General features: G+C 44.3%; 1 protein-coding gene across 12 annotated transcripts in view; it reads left to right on the plus strand.

The window, feature by feature from the left end:
• FAM222B (family with sequence similarity 222 member B) overlaps window positions 1–20,030 on the plus strand; it is a 101,087-nt gene that overhangs the window by 67,371 nt on the left and 13,686 nt on the right. Inside the window, exon 1 of one of the 12 annotated variants that reach the window (XM_055101885.2) lies at window positions 10,107–12,806. The exons of the other annotated variants lie outside the window; for them this stretch is intronic. The gene's annotated coding sequence lies outside the window, so the exon portion shown is untranslated. Of the gene's footprint in view, window positions 1–10,106; window positions 12,807–20,030 lie in introns of those variants that run through there. 12 annotated transcript variants of the gene reach the window in all.

Here is a 20,030-nt window from a genome sequence, read left to right on the forward strand (position 1 = left end):
GAAGAAGATGTGTACCAGTAATAGAAGAATTTTGAACTTTTGTTTTCTACCACTATCCATAAGATTACTTGTCGTGGGGGGGTGTTAGTTTTGTTTTGTTTTTTGTTTTTTTTTTTTGAGGTATATTTGAGATAAAAGAAAGGCAAGGCCGGGCGCTGTGGCTTACATCTGTAATCCCAGCACTTTGGGAGGCCGAGGCAGGCAGGCAGATCACCTGAAGTCAGGAGTTCAAGACCAGCCTGGCTAACATGGTGAAACCCCATCTCTACTAAACTAAAAATACAAAAATTAGGCGGGTGTGGTGGCGGGCATCTGTAATCCCAGCTACTTGGGAGGCTGAGGCAGGAGAATTGTTTGAACCTGGGAGGCAGTGGTTGTAGTAAGCCAATATTGCATCACTGCGCTCCAGCCTGGATGACAGAGTGAGACTCTGACTCAAAAAACAAAAGTAAATTAATTTTAAAAGGGAGGGCAAATTACAATTATTTGGTCATCTTTAGAGTTACATGTATATTTATTGGGTTTTTCCTCCCCGATTAACTCAATGCTAAAATAATGTTGACTTAAATGACTTGTTTGGTGGGACTTAATATGTAGTATAAGATGCATATTTGACAGGTTAGAAGCAGTCACACACTTTGATAAATAACAATACTGAGGCCGGACGCGGTGGCTCATGCCTGTAATCCCAGCACTTTGGGAGGCCGAGGCAGGCAGATTGCCTGAGCTCATGAGTTCCAGACCAGCCTGGGCAACATGGCAAAAACCTGTCTTTATAAAAAACAAAAAAATTAGCCACGTGCAATGGTGTGCACCTATAATCCCAGCTACTCAGGAAGCTGAGGCAAGAAGATCCGTTAAGCCTAGAAGTTCGAGGTTGCAGTGAGCTATGATTGCACCACCATACTCCAGCCTGGATGACAGGGTGAGACCTTGTCTCAAAAACAAACAAAAAAGCAATTCTGAATGACTTTTGAATTTCTCAGGTCCACAGAAGGGAGCCAAATAATTCTGCTGATCATTGAGTGAGTTGTGGTACTTTCAACACTTTAGAGGTTTAAAGGACTGCTTTAGGCTGGGTGCGGTGGCTCACGCCTGTAATCCCAGCACTTTGGGAGGCCGAGGCGGGCGGATCACCTGAGGTTGGGAGTTCAAAACTAGCCTGACCAACATGGAGAAACCCTGTCTCTACTAAAAATTCAAAATTAGCTGGGTGTGGTGGCACATTCCTGTAATCCTAGCCACTCGGGAGGCTGAGGCAGGAGAATTGCTTGAACCCAGGAGGTGGAGGTTGCGGTGAGCCAAGATCGTGCCATTGCACTCCAGCCTGCAACAAGAGCGAAACTCCGTCTCAAAAAAAAAAAAAAAAAGACTACTTTATTAGTTTTTTATTTGTTTTGCAGACAGTTCCTGAAATGAGGAAGCTTCCTAAAGTGAATTTCAGAATCTTTATCTGTGTGTTTACTCTAGCTGTGAAAGTATTATTCTAACAGGGACTGTATATCTGTTTTTTCTTCCTGTAGATTGACCCAGCATTGCAAATTTCATTAGCTAGTTGTGGTCTGCCAGGTGTGGAAGGGGGTGCTCCACCTCTTCCTTTAAGCTTTCAATTCTTGGGCCCCTTTAAGGCTTAGCAGCCTCTTGAGCTTTCAGAGACCCTTTAGCTTCAGAAACCTGCTAATTCCTTGGACATGTGGAGCGTGAACCATAAATCTTCAAGTTATAGTGAGTCTCAGTGACAAGCAATGTAAGTGCTTTGATTTTCACTAAGGCTATATAGAAGCCTTTGACAAAGGTTATTACATATCAGGATTCCTCATGGTCCATACTCAGGCTGGGGGAGGAGAAGGAAGGGCCTAAAGGGAATAGAATGCATTAATGTATCAAACTTGTCTTTCTGTATTACCTTATAATCTGCCTTGGCAAGATTGACAAACTAGCCCTAGATAACAGAAGAATAGAAGATACAGTGGGGGCTGGGCATGGTGGCTCAGGCCTGTAATCCCAGCACTTTGGGAGGCCGAGGAGGGTGGATCACGAGGTCAGGAGATCAGACCATCCTGGCTAACATGATGAAACCCCATCTCTACTAAAAATACAAAAAAATTAGCTAGGCGTGGTTGCGGGCGCCTGTAGTCTCAACTACTCAGGAGGATGAGGCAGGAGAATGGCGTGAACCCAGGAGGTGGAGGTTGCCGTGAGCGGAGATCACACCACTGCACTCGAGATCGCGCCACTGCACTCCAGGCTGGGCGACAGAGTGAGACTCTGTCTCAAAAAAAAATACAGTGAAGGGCAGTGTGTTAGCTATAAGTAAAACTTCATTCTCCCTGCCCTGAATTTACTGTCCTTTCTGAAACTCTTCACTAGCAATGTATGGCAAGGTGTTGTGCACAGAGAACTAGTTCTAAGAAGTTGTCAGACCAAATGGATACATAGTGGGTACATGGCCAAGTACACATGTGAAATCCTTTTCCCCAGAAAATTCAAAATAATACAGGGAGCAGGGAGATGCTTCCTGCTAGAGACCTGGGCGGGCTGTATGATGCCCAGCTTCCAAAAGATGTCACAGCACAAGTGTCCAAATGAAAACTGACTTAGGAAAGGTATGAGTTGAGAGTAGGCTTAAAGTCAGGGTTTACTTCTTACATTCAGGGAGAGAATGAGGATACAAGGGGAAGGGTTTTCTGTGCTAGGATTGCTTGAGAATGAGAGGTAACTATTCCATCATTAGTTGTATTGTGTTTTGATACAGTTTACTCTGTGTGAATAATACAGCTCTCCCCTGGGGGAATAAAAGTCTGACCACTTCAAGCTTTCCTTTGCCTATGTATAGTCATTTTCCCAGCGGATTTACCTTGCTTATAGTTGCTGTCTTATCCTTCACTTTGAAAGGATTTTCACTATGAATTGATTTCAAAGTGTTAGGCTAGCCAAAGCATAAGAATGAGTTACATTGCAAAGTGTTGGCCTAGGAGAGGTGATTCCTCCAATTCATTAGGAAGTCAGTAATTACATGCACACTTAAAAAAAAAAAAAAACCTATGGCCGGGTGTGGTGGCTCACACCTGTAATCCCAGCACTTTGGGAGGCCGAGGTGGATAGATCACGAGGTGAGGAGATCGAGACCATCCTGGCCAACAAGGTGAAACCCCGTCTCTACTAAAAATACAAAAATTAGCTGGGTGTGGTGCCTCATACCTGTAATCCCAGCACTTTGGGAGGCCAAGGCAGGCAGAGAGGAGATCGAGACCATCCTGGCTAACATGGTGAAACCCCGTCTCTACTAAAAATACAAAAAAATTAGCAGGGCATGGTGGCAGGCACCTGTAGTCCCAGCTACTCGGGAGGCTGAGGCAGGAGAATCGTTTGAACCTGGGAGATGGAGTTGCAGTAAGCTGAGATTGCGAGATTGCGTCATTGTACTCCAGCTTAGGCTACAAGAGTGAAACTTTGTCTCAAAAAAAAAAAAAAAAAAAAAAAAAAAAAGCCGGACATGGTGGCACATGCCTGTAATCTCAGCTACTTGGGAGGCTGAGGCAGGAGAATTGCTTGAACCTGGGAGGCGGAGGTTGCAGTGAGCTGAAATCGTGCCATTGCACTCCAGCCTGGGCAACAAGAGCGAAACTCTGTCTCAAAAATAATATCATCCTCATCATCATCATCATCAAAACCACAGCTTAGAATTGTGTGTTTTTGTTGTATATAATAGTGTAATCAGAGGGATATAATATGTGCTTGTTAAACATTGACTAGAGAGGCAGCTATGGAACCGTTCAATGTTTTTCAGACATTTTATCTATGCCCACAATAAAGATTGCATCTCAGTAAACACACACATAGAATATAGATAACAGTCATGAAAAAATAAGTATGCTTACTATTATTTTGTGGCATTTTAAATTCAACACTTTTAAAAGGCTGGTCACAGCCTGCAGATTGGAAAATATTTAATGGAATGATCACATGTCTAGGAACTAAGACAGAGATTCAATACCAGATCCACTGACCCAGCTTTATATCACAGAACAAGTTACTTAATCTTTCTGAGCCTGGGTTTCCTTATCTGTAGAAAGAGAATAATACTTGTTCCATCTAGATTAAGATTGTTTTAAATTTCAAATTAAGGCTGGGCACAGTGGCTCATACCTATAAACCCAGCACTTTGGGAGACTGAGGTGGGACAATCATTTGAGTCCAGGAGTTTAAGACCAGCCTGGGAAACATAGTGAGACCCCATCTCTACATAAAGGAAAAAAAAAAAAAAATAGCTGGGCATGGTGGCTCACACCTGTAGTCCCACCTACTCAGAAGGCTGAGGTGGGAGGATCACTTGAGCCCGGGAGGTTGAGGCTTCAATGAGCCGTGTTTCACGCCATTGGATATTGAAGCCTGGGTGACAGAGCAGCTCACTGCAACCTCCATCTCCTGGGTTCAAGCAATTCTCCTGCCTCAGCCTCCTGAGTAGCTTTGATTACAGGTCCCCGCCACCATGCCCAGCTAATTTTTTGTATTTTTAGTAGAGATGGAGTTTCACCATGTTGGCCAGGCTGGTCTCAAACTCCTGACCTCGTGATTCGCCTGCCTCAGCCTCCCAAAGTGCTGGGATTACAGGCGTGAGTCACTGTGCCTGCCAAAAATTTGTTTAAATCAAATAATGTATGTAAATATGTTTCAAAGTATAAAGAGGCCAAGCACAGTGGCTCATGCCTGTAATCCCAGAACTTTGGGAGGCCAAAGTGGGCGGATCATTTGAGGTCAGGAGTTCAAGACCAGCCTGGCCAAAATGGTGAAACCCCATCTCTACTAAAAATATAAAAATTGTCCGGTCATGGTGGTGCACAACTGTAGGCCCAGCTACTCAGGAGGCTGAGTCTCAAGAATTGCTTGAACCCAGGAGGCGGAGGCTGTAGTGAGCCGAGATTGTCCCACTGCATTCCAGCTGGGTGACAGAGCAAGATTCAGTCTCCAAAAAAAAAAGGTATAAAGAAGTATAAAATGTGAAGTGGTGGTTTGGTTCTCTTGTGACCTGTGTTTCATAGGAAAGTAATAATAATAATAATTATTATTATTATTATTTTAGACGGAGTCTTGCTCTGTCGCCCAGGCTGGAGTGCAGTGGCGTGATCTCAGCTCACTGCAACCTCCACCTCCTGGGTTCACGCCATTCTCCTGCCTCAGTCTCCCACGTAGCTGGGACTACAGGCGCCCACCACCACGCCCGGCTAATTTTTTGTATTTTTAGTAGAGATGGGGTTTCATCGTGTTAGCCAGGATGGTCTCGATCTCCTGATCCGCCCGCCTCAGCCTCCCAGAGTGCTGGGATTACAGGCGTGAGCCACTGCGCCCAGTGGAAAGTAATAGTAATGAGTATTGCCTTTTTTTTTTTTTTTTTTTTTTTTTAAGAGAGGAGATCTTACTCTGTTGTTGCCCAGGCTGGAGTACAGTGGATATTCACAGGTGCCATTATGGCACACTGCAAGCTCAGGCTCCTGTGCTCCAGCAATTCTGTCCTCTCAGCCTCCTAAGTAGTTGGGACTATAAGTTTATGCCACCACACTTGGCTAATTTTTTAAAAGTTTTTAAAGAGTTGGAATTTTACTGCGTTGCCCACGCTGGTCTTAAATTCCTGGCCTCAAGCAGTCTTCCTACCTCAGCCTCCTGAGTAGCTGGGATTACAGATGTGAGCCACTGTGCCCCACAAGAGCCAACATGTAAATAATGTTTACTGTGTATCAGGCACCTAAGCACTGGAATATGTTAAACCCAAATTTAATCTTCAGAATAATCTCGGCCAGGTGCGGTGGCTCACACCTGTAATCCCACACTTTGGGAGGCCAAGGCGGGTGGATCACCTGAGGTTAAGAGTTCGAGACCAGCCTGGCCAACATGGTGAAACCCCATCTCTACTAAAAATACAAAAAATTAACCAGGCGTGGTGGCAGGAGCCTGTAACCCCAGCTACTTGGGAGCCTGAGGCAGGAGAATCGCTTGAACCCAGGAGGAAGAGGTTGCAGTGAGCCGAGATTGTGCCACTGCACTACAGCCAGGGCAAGAGAGTGAGACTCAGCCTCAAAAAAGTCTGGGCACAGTGGCTCATGCCTATAATCCTAGCAGTTTGGGAGGCCGAGGCAGGTGGATCATTTGAGGCCAGGAGTTCAAGACCAGCCTGGCCAACATGGTGAAACCCTGTCTCTACTAAAGATACAAAAAATTAGCTGGATGCACTGGTGCGTGCCTGTAATCCCAGCTAGGGAGGCTGAAGCAGGAGAATCACTTGAACCTGGGAAGCGGAGGTTGCGGTGAGCCAAGATCTCGCCACTGCACTCCAGCCTGGGCGACAGAGCGAGACTTCATCTAAAAAAAAAAATCTCATGAAGGTAGGGTACATTTTATAAATGGTGGTAAACTATGTTCCCAAGGTCACACAGCTGGTAAATGCAAAGAGCTGGGATTCAAATTTAGTCAGTGTGCTTCCAGTCTTCTCTTACCCACTTCTATGTAGTGCCTTTTCGTTAATCTCAGGTTTCTTGAGGTGATCTGAGCTTCAGTTGACATTTACCCGTGGATATTCCCCTTTTGAAAACTTCTCCAAGAATGACTTGTCCTTGCCACCACATCTTTTTCCTGGGTTACTTCCTGGCTCTGTCAATTTTATGTTTCTGTAATCCAAATTAGGAGAAACTAATTTGTATGTTATCCTAAACTAGACAGTCTAGGAATGAGTTTTTTTTTTTTTTTTTTTTTGAGACAGGGTCTCGCTCTGTCACCCACGCTGGAGTGCAGTGGCACGATCTTGGCTCACTGCAAGCTCTGCCTCCTGGGTTGACACCATTCTTCTGCCTCAGCCTCCCAAGTAGCTGGGGCTACAGGCACCCGCCGCCTCACCCAGCTAATTTTTTGTATTTTTTAGTAGAAACAGGGTTTCACCGTGTTAGCCAGGATGGTCTCGATCTCCTGACCTCGTGATCTGCCTGCCTCGGCCTCCCAAAGTGCTGGGATTACAGCCGTGAGCCACCGCGCCCGGCCGAGTTTGTTCGTTTTTTAAAGAGACAGGGTTTTGATAGTTGCACAGAGTGGACACAAACTCCTGGGCTCAAGTGATCTTCCCACTGCAGCCTCCCAAGTAGCTGGGATTACAGGTATATGTCACTGTGCCCAGCAAGAATGAGAATTTATCCCCACAAATGCTGTAATGCATTTGATGATCAAATACAAGTGACTTCATAATTTTTGTGTGCATATAATTTTTAAAAATTCTTGTTATACCATATTTGCATACCCAGCATTCATATTATAAGCATTTTTGTTTATCTTTAGATATTCTTTAACAATATTAACATATTAGGAGGCTCATGCTAATGTTATTAGATGAATACCACAAAATTTATGTAACCATTTTCCTGCTTTGGGAGTTATTTAGATTCCATAATCCATTTAGATTATTTCCAGTTTTTAAATAATTATGAACAGCACTGCAGTGAAGAGAATTTCCTGTAAATCTTTTTTCACATCTTTGATTATTTCCCTAAATTAGATTTTATTTTATTTATTTATTTGTTTAAGACAGGGTCTCACTGTGTCACCCAGGCTGGAGTGCAGTGGTGCATTCATAACTCAGTGCAACCTCGAGCTCCTGAGCCTAAGTGATCCTCCTGCCTTAGCCTCCCGAGCAGCTGGGACCACAGGCATGTGCCAACACACCCAGCTAATTATTTATTTTTTGTAGAGATGGGGTCTCTGTGTTGTCCTGGCTGGTCTCAAATTCCTGGTCTCAAGTGATCCTACCATCTCAGGCTCCCAAGTGCTGGAATTACAAGTGTGAGCCAGCATGCCTGGCCCCTCGATATTTTGATCTTATGGGACTGCCATTGTATGTGCAGTCTAGTGTTGACTGAAATGGGGCATGCCTGTAAACAAAACATTGTTATTAACTATAGTCACCATGTTGTGCAGTAGATCTCTTGAACTTGTTTCTCTTGCTTAGCTAAAATTTTGTTTCCTTCTCCCCAGTCACCCCTCTCCAGCCCATTATCTCTCTGCTTCTGAGTTTGACTTTTTTAGATTCCACATATTAGTGAAGTTATGCAGTATTTGTCTTTCTGTGTCAGACTTATTTCACTTAACATAATGTCCTGCAGGTTCATTCATGTTACTTAAAATGGCAGGATTTCTTTCTAAGACTGAATAGTCTTTCATTGTGTTTATATACATTTTCTTTCATCTGTTCATCCATTGATAGACTGACACTTAGGCTGATTCCATATCTTGGCTGTTGTGAATAATGCTGCAGTTAACATGGGAGTGCAGGTATCTTTTCAACATGCTGATTTCATTTCCTTGTATATATGCCCAGTAGTGGGATTGCTGGATCATATGGTAGTTCTGTTTCCAGTTTTGTGAGAAACCTCCATACTGTTTTTCCTAATAGCCGTGCTAATTTACATTCTCATCAACAGTGTACAAAGGTTCCTTTTCTCCACATCCTCTCCAACAATTTATATATATATATATATTTTAATAGCCATTCTGACAGGTGTGAGTTGATGTGGGGTATTTTTGTTTGTTTTTGGTTTTTTGTTTTTTGAGACAAGATTTCACTTCCATCACCCAGGCTGGAGTATAGTGGCGTGATCATGGCTCACTGCAGCGTCGACTTCGTGGACTCAGGTGATCCCCCCACCTCAGTCTCCCGAGTAGCTGGGACTACAGGTGTGAGCCACCATGCCCAGCTAATTTCATTGTGGTTTTAACTTGCATTTCTCTGACAATTACCAATGTTGAGCATTTTTTCACGTACCTATTGGCCATTTGTATGTCTTTGGAGCAGTGTCTTTTGAGTTCTATTCCCATTTCTTAATTGGGTTGTTTTGTTGCTGTTGAGTCATTTCTTTATGTATTTTGGATATTAACCCCTTATTGGATGTATGGTTTGCAAATATTTTCTCTCTCCCTGTAGATTGTCTCTGAACTCTGTTTTTGTTTCTTTGGGTTTTTTTTTTGAGACGGAGTTTCACTCCTGTCATCCAGGTTGGAGTCCAATGGTGCGATCTCGGCTCACTGCAACCTCCGCCTCCCAAGTTCAGGCGATTCTCCTGCTGCAGCCTTCCGAGTAGCTGGTATTACAGGTGCCTGCCACCACGACCACCTAATTTGTGTATATTTAGTAGAGATGGGGTTTCTCTATGTTAGCTAGGCTGGTCTCGAACTACTGACCTCAGGTGATCTGCCCACATCAGTCTCCCAAAGTGCTGGAATTACTGTCATGAGCCACTGCACCCATCCTCTTCAATATTTTATACTTATTAGTGTATGGGTCTTTCACCTCTTTGAATAAATTTATTCCCAAGCCTTTTTTTTTTTTTTTTTTGGTAGTTATTGTGAGATTGTTTTATTTATTTCTTTTTTGGATAGTTTGTTCTTAGTACATAGAAACACTGCTGATTTTTATACATTGATTTCCTTATGCTACTAAACTGAATTTGTTCATTAGTTCTAGTAGTTTTTTGGAGTCTTTAGCGTTTTCTATATGTAAGATCATGCCATCTGCAAACAGAAAATTTTACTTCCTTTCCGATTTAGATGTCTTTTTATTTATTTTTCTTGCCTAATTGCTCTGTCTGGGACTTACAGTACTATGTTGAATAAAAGTGGCTGGAGTGGGCTGAGGCGGATAGATCATGAGGTCAGGAGATCGAGACCATCCTGGCCAGTATGGTGAAACCCCGTCTCTACTAAAAATATAAAAATTAGCCGGACATGGTGGCGTGCACCTATAGTCCCAGCTACTCAGGAGGCTGATGAAGGAGAATCACTTGAACCCCGGGAGGCAGAGGTTGCAGTGAGCTGAGATCGCATCATTGCACTCCAGCCTGGGCGACAGAGCGAGACTTCATCTCAAAAAAAAAAAGTGGCTAGAGTAGTCCTTGTCTTTTTCCTGATCTTAGAGGAAAAGCATTCAGCTGTCCACCGTTGAGTATGATGTTAGCTGAAGTCTTGTCGTATATGGCCTTTATGTATTGAGGTACATTCCTTTTATACCCAATTTGTTGAGTTTTTCTCATGAAAGTATGCTGAATTTTGTCAGATGCTTTATTTATTTATTTATTTATTTTGAGACGGAGTCTCGCTCTGTCGCCCAGGCCGGAGAGCAGTGGCGCAATCTTGACTCACTGCAAGCTCCGCCTCCGGGGTTCACGCCATTCTCCTGCCTCAGCTTCCAGAGTAGCTGGGACTACAGGCACCCGCCACCACACCCGGCTGATTTTTTGTATTTTTAGTAGAGACTGGGTTTCACCGTGTTAGCCAGGATGGTCACGATCTCCTGATCTCATGATCCGCCCGCCTCAGCCTCCCAAAGTGCTAGGATTACAGGCTTGAGCCAGCGCGCCCGGCCTGTCAGATGCTTTTTTGCATCTGTTGTGATGATCATATGGTTTTTGCCCTTCACTTTGCTTGTATGGTTTATCACATTTATAGATTTGTTTATGTTGAACCACCCTTGTATTCCTGGGATAAATCTCACTTGATCATGGTGAATGCTTCTTTTAATGGGCTGTTGAATTTGGTTTGTTAGTATTTTGTTGAGGATTTTTGCATATTTGTTCATCAGGGATATTGACCTGTAATTTTCTTGTAGTGTCCTTGTCTTGCTTTGGTATCAGGGTAATGCCGACGTCGTAAAATGAGTTTGGAAGTGTATCTGGAAGTATTCGTCATCTTTGATTTTTGGGAAGAGTTTGAGAAGAATTGGTACTAGTTTTACCTTAAGTGTTTGGCAGAATTCTTCTGGTCTCTTGATGTTTTCATTGCCTTGCTGAGCATAGACCCAGGTACTTATGAGCAAAATTCTACTCAGTCTGACAACTCTGCTTAGAATTATGAATGTGATTAAATGCAGTGGTCACTCTACCTTTCTAAGGTAGTTCAGCTCAAGTTACAGTGATCCAGTCCTGATAGAGCTTTGAAACCTCAAGTCTATTATATAACGTAATGAAAAATTGGCTTGGTGAGGTGGTTCACACCTCTAATCCCAGCACTTTGGGAGGCTGAGGTGGGTGGATCACTTGAGTTCGGAGTTCAAGACCAGGCTGGGCAACATGGCAAAACCCCACTTCTACCAAAAAAAAAAAAAAAAAAAAATATATATATATATATATATATATATACACACACACACACACAAAATTAGCTAGGCATGATGACATGCGCCTGTAGTCCCAGCTACTCAGGAAGCTGAGGTGCAAGGATTGCCTGAGCCCAGGAGGTGGAGGTTTCAGTGAACCAAGATCACACCACCATATTCCAGTCTGGGTGACAGAAGGAGGCCCTGTCTCAAAAAAAAAAAAAAAGCGGGGGTGGGGGGAACACTCATTTTTACTTAATAGGAATTAAAACATTAAAACACAGAAGGCTGCAGCCATAAAAAAGAATGAGTTCATGTCCTTTGCAGGGACACGAACGAAGCAGGAAACCATCATTCTCAGCAAACTAACACAGGAACAGAAAACCAAACACCGCATGTTCTCACTCATAAGTGGGAGCTGAACAGTGAGAACACATGGACATAGGGGAACATCATATACCAGGACCTGTCGGTGGGTGGAGGGTAAGGGGAGGGAGAGCATTAGGACAAATACTAATGCATATCTGGGGCTTAAAACCTAGATGACAGGTTGATAGGTGCAGCAAACTACCATGGCACATGTATACCTATGTAACAAACCTGCACGTTCTGCACATGTATCCCAGAACTTACAGTAAAATAAAAAAGCAAAAACACAGAGGCCAAATAATACTTTTCAATACAGTGCAGAAGTAGTGCCCAGGCTTAAAAAAAAAAAAAAGTCCAACCTGGGCAACATGATGAAACCCTGTCACTACTAAAAATACAAAATATTAGCCAGGCATGGTAGCTCATGCCTGCAGTCCCAGCTACTCGGGAGGCTGAAGTTGGAGGATCACCTGAACCCAGGAAGTCAAGGCTACGGTGAGCCAAGATTAAGCCACCACACTCCAGCCTGGACCACCTAAGTGAGACCTTGTCTCAAAAAACTGAAGAAAAAAAAAAAGTACCAGGCATTTTTATCTCCTCTTTCCTCTCACTCCCCTAGTAAAGTTACCTGTACGCACACACATACACACACAGTTGTTAACACTTGTATTATCCATGTACCACAAATTTTCGGAGCCTGGAATTAAAGTATGTGCTATCCTTCAGGAATGTGAGCCAGTAAAAGTTATTAAACATTTATTGTCTGAATAATCTTGCCCCTGACTCTGTAACATGGAAGGATGATTAGGAGACAGGCTGTGGTCTTAGGAAGGTCACACTCAAATTGAAAAGTTAGAATATGCAGGGAGAATACTTCCCTGGTACCTGAATAATAAAGAATTCAAGAGAAAACTCTGGATCAGAGATGAGTTAAGTAATAATAAGTAGATCCCGGACAGAGTATCCTTGCCAAAGAGAGCAGTGGTATAAATAGTACCTTTGGGGGAATCAGGGTGGGGACAGGAAACAGGATGGGAAGAGGACCTGTTGTGACAGGTTCTAAGGGTATAGTTTAGAAGCAGGTTTCCAAATGCCTTGAGCCACATGTGTTCAGCAGCATGAAGATGGTTTGTGGCAGATATATTTCTAGATTTTCAGGAGAGTAAGTCTAGAGTAAATACCCATCTCTCTTCCTTGCTGTTTCCTCTAGCCTAGAGTTGTGAGGTCACAATTGCAAGTGACTTTACGGTCCCCTATTGAGTTAAAGATGGAGAAGAAAAAGGCCTTTGAGCAATGGCTAAACATTATTCAGGTCAGTCATATAGTGAAATGTACTAGTTGGGGGATTCTTAGTTATTTGGGCTAACAAAATTACCTGTTGAATGGATTGTTTCATTGTAACAGACCATAAAGATGACTGATTTTGCAGAGTCTGATTTGATAAACTTGTAATTTTTGAAGTCTTTGGTGCTGCTTATTTTTCCCAGAGCAGCATTGTGGTGTCTCCCTTAGGTTTAAGCTACATTTCTTGGAACCCAGGAGTAACGGAATAGGGAGCAGTGTAGGATAAAACTTTCCCCTTGATTATCAAAAGGAGTCTTTTGGCTGGCACCGAGGCTCATACCTGTAATCTCAGCACTTTGGGAGGCCACTTGAGGCCAGAAGATTGCTTCAGCAGGAGTTCAGCAGCAGCCTGGGCAACAAAGTGAGACCCCATCTCTACAAAAAAATTTTTAAAAATTAACCAGGTGGTGGCATGCCCCTGGTCCCAGCTACACAGGAGGCTGAAGCAGGAGGATTGCTTGAGCCCGGGAGGTTGAGACTACAGTGAGCCGTGTTTGTGCCACTGTACTCCAGCCTGAGTGACAGAGTGAGACCCTGTCTCAAAAAAAAAAAAAAAAAAAAAAAAAGTCTTTTTAGGTAAGCCTTTGGCTCATGGATGAGAAGAATCAGATATTGGCAATGACATTTTTTTTTTTTTTTTTTTTTGAGACGGAGTCTCGCTCTGTTGCCCAGGCTGGAGTGCAGTGGCATGATCTTGGCTTACTGCAACCTCTGCCTCCTGGGTTCAAGCGACTCTCGTGCCTCAGCCTCCCAAGTAGCTGGGATTACAGGTGCACACCACCATGCCCGGCTCTTTTTTTTTTGTTTTTTTGTTTTTGTTTTTTGTTTTTTTTTTGGAGATGGAGTCTTGCTCTGTCACCCAGGCTGGAGTGTAGTGGCGCCATCTCGGCTCACTGCAACCTCCATCTCCTGGGTTCAAGTGATTCTCCTGCTTCAGCCTCCTGAGTAGCTGGGACTATAGTCTTGAGCCACCATGCCCGGCTAATTTTTGTATTTTTAGTAGAGACAGAGCTTCACCATGTTGGCCAGGCTGGTCACGAACTCCTGACCTCAAGTGATCCATGCACCTCAGCCTCCCGAAGTGCTGGGGATTCCAGGTGTGAGCCACCACGCACGACCTCCAATTTTACTTTTTAATTCAAGTGTGTAAACTTCATTTTTGAGCCACAGCATGAATCAGAAGCTGGGCTGGCCACCCTGGGTTTTTGGGGGCTAGGGGAGCTGTTGTTTTTTGTCTGTGTGTTTTTTTTTTTTTGAAGGCAGTGAAAGGAAGGCAGAAGAGAACTAATGAAGTACTGAAAGACACTAGATTGTGAGTGGCGAGGCTATGCTGGGAAGTGAGCTCTCTAGAGATCACTTTATCCCCCATTCCCCAAGGAAAAATGCCTTTGCCAGTACTTTATCTTCTCCTCCTTTTCCCATCAAAAAACATGAGGCTGGGCGGTGTGGCCCATGTCTGTAATCCCAGCACCTTGGGAGGCCGAGGTGGGGAGTTGGAGACCAGCCTGGCCAACATGGTGAAACCCTGTTTGTACTAAAAATACAAAAATTAGTCGGGCATGGTGGTGCACACCTGTAATCCCAGCTACTCAGGAGGCTGAGGCAGGAGAATTGCTTGAACCCAGGAGGCAGAGGTTGTAGTGACCTGAGATCGCGCCACTGCACTCCAGCCTGGGCAACAGAGCAAGACTGTCTCAAAAAAAAAAAAAAAAAAAACAACTGAGATTTTTTTTGTTTGTTTTATTTATTTATTTATTTATTTAATTTTATTTATTTTGAGACGGAGTCTCGCCCTGTGGCCCTGGCTGGAGTGCAGTGGTGCCATCTCAGCTCACTGCACCCTCCACCTCCCGAGTTCAAGCGATTCTCTTGCCTCAGCCTCCTGAGTAGCTGGGATTACAGGTGTGTGCCACCATGCCCAGCTAATTTTTGTATTTTTAGTAGAGACGGGGTTTCACCATGTTGACCAGGCTGGTCATGAATTCCTGAAGCTGAGGTTTTCTCACTGGCACAAATCTACCCTGAAGGCACAGGTGGTCCTTTTTCAGATGCCACCCAGGAAAGCAGAGAGTGTGACATCAGAACTCTAATAAAACCTCTTCTGGTCGGGGGCAGGGAGCAGAGATGAAAGCACTTTTGAATTTTCCAGTAGGGAAAAAGGTTTGTTCCTTAATTAGAGGTAGTCTGGGAAATGCTAGCACTTGTGCAGGTGCCCCAGGAGAGTTGGAAAAGCTTAGTTCTGTGGTCACTGTGATACCGTAGTCCCCCTGCCTTGGGTAGCTAACGTAGCATACCAGCTGGCGTTAGGAAAACTAGCTAAAGCTCACAGAGAGGCTCTGCCAAAGTGATCGATCTTTCTCTATAATGTCTGTAACTCATTTGGCCTGCTCCAGGTTACTACTTGATTCTCTTCAGCAGTTAAGAGTTGAATTCTGAAACACTTTCAGAGAGTAGTGCTAGTGTTGATTTCTGGATCTAATTCTGGAAATACCAGCTGTAAAGTTATATTGGAATTTACATTTAAGAAAAAGTCAGACCCCAGTCAATTCTGTCCAGGAAAAAAAAAAAGAAAACAAAAGAAAAATAGAAAAAGCCAGATGGTAATCAAAAGGTGTGGGTAGTTTGAAGCTTTTAAATAAAATGCCTCCACTCAGCCGCCAGGCCTCTGGAGGATTCCTTTATTCTGACATCTCTGCTTTCTAGAATATGTTGTGGGGAGAGGTTGTTTCATTCTTGTTTCATCACAACCCTCATGACCTTGCCACAGTCTGAGCTCATTCCGTACCTTTTCTACCCTAGCAGGATCTGATTCTTGACGTCAGTGAAACTGGTCAAGGGGCTTGTGGACTTTCTTAGTACTGGAGGAAGTCTTCTGGAAAGGATGACAAATGGATCCCAGAATTCTTTTTTTTTTTGAGACAGAGGCTCGCTGTGTTGCCCAGGCTGGAGTGGAGTGGCGTGATCTCGGCTCACTGCAACCTCCGCCTTCTGGACCCAGGTGATTCTCCTGCCTCAGCCTCTCGAGTAGCTGGGATTACAAGCACATGCCACCATGCCCGGCTAATTTTGTATTTTTCGTAGAGATGGGGTTTTGCCATGTTGGCCAGGCTGGTCTCAAACTCCTGACCTAATGTGATCCTCCCACCTTGGCCTCCCAAAGTGCTTGGATTACAGGCGTGAGCCAATGTGCCTGATTGGATCCCAGAATTCTTTTTTTTTTTTTGAGACAGAGTTTCGCTCTTATTACCCAGGTTGGAGTGCAATGACGTGATCTAAGCTCATTGCAACCTCCACCTCCCAGGTTCAAGCAATTCTGTCTCAGCCTATCGAGTAGCTGGGATTACAGGCACCCACCACCACGCCCGGCTAATTTTTTGTATTTTTTTTTAGTAGAGATGGGGTTTCACCACGTTGGCCAGTCTGGTCCTGAACTCCTGACCTCAGGTAATCCACCCGTCTTGGCCTCCCAAAGTGCTGGGGATTACAGGCATGAGCCACCGCACCTGCCCTGGATCCCAGAATTCTTAAAGCAAGGATCACAAATTATGGACTGTAATCTTAGCAGTTCGTTTCATGCCAGTGAGAGCTCTAGAGTATTCTAGACTTGTGGAAGTTTCTTCTTGGGACTGTAATCACGGAGGACCTCAAGCTCTGTTTCTTACTGGTTCACTCCTTCCTGCCCAAACCAAAAGTTGACTTTCTGGAGTCTGCTGAATTCACCTCTTATCTTTACTTCTTTGTTTGCTATCAATAAATTCATTAATGCCTCTTTGCCATAGTTTAGCTGTTTTTTCTTTTGTTTTGTTTTGAGACACAGTCTCGCTCTGTCGCCGAGGCTGGAGTGCAGTGGCGCGATCTCGGCTCACTGCAGCCTCCGCCTCCCTAGTTCAAGCGATTCTTCTGCCTCAGCCTCCTGAGTAGGTGGGACTACAGGCGCCCACTGCCATGCCCAGCTAATTTTTCTATTTTTAGTAGAGATGGGGTTTCACCATATTGGCCAGGCTGGTCTCGAACTCCTGACCTTCTGATCTGCCCACCTTGGCCTCCCAAAGTGCTGGGATTATAGACGTGAGCCACCGCGTGTGGCCCTAGCTGGTTTAATTCTCTCTGTTCTTTTTTTTTTTTTTTTTTTTGTATTTTTTTTTAGTGGAGATGGGGTTTCACTGTGTTAGCCAGGATGGTCTCGATCTCTTGACCTCGTGATCCGCCCGCCTCGGCCTCCCAAAGTGCTGGGATTACAGGCATGAGCCACCGCGACCGGCCTCTCTCTGTTCTTTCTATTGAAATCCAAAGGTGTGGTTTGAGGGGCAGTATGTTACAGGTCACCTCTTAGGATCCACATCTCCTACTCATCTCTTGGTTGCAGGTATCAGGATTTAATAGATGTGAGATTGCAGTAATCATTCAAACATTGGCTCTTTCTGGATTCATAAAGTTCCCTGAAGAAGGAGAAAAAAAGACAAAGATTGGTTCTTTCCAAAAAATACTGGGAAAAAAATGATATCTGCAAGACCACTGAGTGAAGGTGTTTTTGTATCCCCATCGTCAGAGTATCAGCTATACAGATGTGAACGTTTCTTAAGGTTGAGGTTTTTGGTTTATCAGTGATTTTTTCCCCCTTATTTTAAAATTATTATTATTACTATTTTGAGACATAGTCTCGCTCTGTTGCCCAGGCTGGATCTCAGTGGCTCCATCTTGGCTCACTGCAAGCTCCGCCTCCCGGGTTCATGCCATTCTCCTGCCTCAGACTCCTGAGTAGCTGGGACTGCAGGTGCCCGCCACCAAACACCTGGCTAATTTTTTGTATTTTTTAGTAGAGACAGGGTTTCACTGTGTTAGCCAGGATAGTCTCGATCTCCTGACCTCGTGATCCGCCCACCTCGGCCTCCCAAAGTGCTGAGATTACAGGCATGAGCCACCGCACCTGGCCTTTAAAATTATTTGTAGAAATAATATACATGCCAAAGTATAAAGACAAAAAACTGCCCCCAGATAGTAGCGGCTGTTCATGTTTTTCATGTTAAGACGGAGTCTCGCACTGTTTCCCGGGCTGGTGTGCAGTGGCAAAATCTCAGCTCACGACAACCTCTGCCTCCCAGGTTCAAGCGATCATCATGCCTCAGCCTCCCGAGTAGCTAGGATTACAGGTGCCCATCACCACGCCCGACTAATTTTTTGTATTTTGAGTAGAGACGGGGTTTCACTATGTTGGCCAGGCTGGTCTCAAACTCCTGACCTTGTGATCCCCCTGCCTCGGCCTCCCAAAGTGCTGGGATTACAGGCTTGAGCCACCACGCCCAGCCAGTGTTGTTATTTTATATATGTTGCAAAATACTAAATATATGGTTTTCCTTTTGCTCTTGTTCACTTAACATTGATACACACTGAAAGGTAAAAAGACTAATCATACTCTACCTTCCTCAGTTGTTCCTACAGGTGTGTATTGGCTTCCAAAATCGTAAAAAGTAATATTCCAGATCCGATAATTGAGGCCAACTGCAGAGTCCAAGAAAGCACTCTCTTATTTAGTGTTCTGAGTTTTCCTGTTCTTTTATAAAGCCTTCTATATGCTGTCTGACCTTGGATTTAGCAGTCTTTTCATTTACCTATCTTTCCCTTAGAAGGCCAAGATGGGACTCTTACTAACTAGGGAGCATCATTGCACCCTCTCCTTTAAAAAAAAAAAGAAAAAAAAAAAATATATATACACACATATATTTATACACACACACATATATATATATAATTGCCTCTTAATCATAGACATTGTGACCCTTAGAACCTTCTGAATGTACTATTCAAAATGGAAACTGATATGGCCCAACACTGTGGTTCACGCCGTAATCCCAGCACTTTGGGAGGCTGAGGCGGGCAGATCACGGGGTCAGGAGATCATGACCATCCTGGCTAACACAGTGAAACCCCGTCTCTACTAAAAATACAAAAAATTAGCCGGGCACGATGGCGGGGCCTGTAGTCCCAGCTACTCTGGAGGCTGAGGCAGGAGAATGGCGGGAACCCAGGAGGCGGAGCATTGTAGTCGCCGAGAAGGCGCCACCGCACTCCAGCCTGGGTGAGAGAGCAAGACTCTGTCTCAAAAAAAAAAAAAAAAAAAAAAAAAAAAACAATTAGCTGGGCATAGTGGTGCATACCTGTAATCCCAGCTGCTTGGGAGGCTGAGGCAGGAGAATCGCTTGAACGTGGGAGGTGGAGGTTGCAGTGAGCCAAGATGGCACTGCTGCACTCCAGCCTGGCTGATAGGCTGTCTGAAGAAAAAGGAAACTGATAGAGCCTGGAGTTGAAGAGTGAGCCACAGGCTTTGGGAAAAGTCAAATCTAGGTTTCAGTCCTGGGCTCTGCCATCATTAATAGATTGACATATGTAGATTAAATGACAACCTCAAAAAATTAATAACAATCTGCCTTTTATATGGTCAACAGTTACTTATGGAGAGCCTAGTAAGTGTTAGTAGATGATGCTTTTCTAGATATAATAATGAACAAAACGAACCAAGGGTCTGTTCTTACTGAGTTTATATCCTAGTGGGGTGGAGAGAGATGGACGTAAAACAGGTGGTAATGATGGTGGTAAAAAGTGAGGGAAATAGAGGAGTTAACAACAGGAAGGGCCACGTGCCTGGGGTTAATTGTGTGGGAGGAATTGTTGAGTTCAGGGTCTCAGGATAGATTTTAAAAGAAAAAAAATGAGGGAAATAAGGATACTGTTTTAGACATGGAGGTCAAAGAAGCCCTCCCCTTAGGAAGTGACGTTTAAGCAGAAACCTGAATGAAGTGAGGGAGCTAGAAAAATAAGTAGACATCTGGGGCAAGAACATTCCAGGCAGAGGGAATGGTAAGGACAAAGTCCTGAAGCGGTAGCGTGTTTGGCTCGTTGAAGGAACTGCAGGGAAACCATGGTGAGACCATGGTGGCTGGAAGTAAGTCAGCAAGAGAGGGCAGGGTAGGTCAGAAGGTGAGGTCAGAGAACCAGTAGTAATAGATCATGGAGGGCCTTGGGGTCCATGTTAGGATTTTGTATTTTATTCTTAGATGGAAAGTCATTAGAGATATTTGAGCTGCTCTGACTTCCAGTTAACAGAATTGGCCGGGCGCGGTGGCTCACGTCTGTAATCCCAGCACTTTGGGAGGCCGAGGCGGGCGGAACACGAGGTCAAGAGATTGAGACCATC

Source organism: Pan paniscus, chromosome 19 (genome assembly GCF_029289425.2).
Source record: "Pan paniscus chromosome 19, NHGRI_mPanPan1-v2.0_pri, whole genome shotgun sequence".
In the NCBI taxonomy this organism is placed as follows: domain Eukaryota; kingdom Metazoa; phylum Chordata; class Mammalia; order Primates; family Hominidae; genus Pan; species Pan paniscus.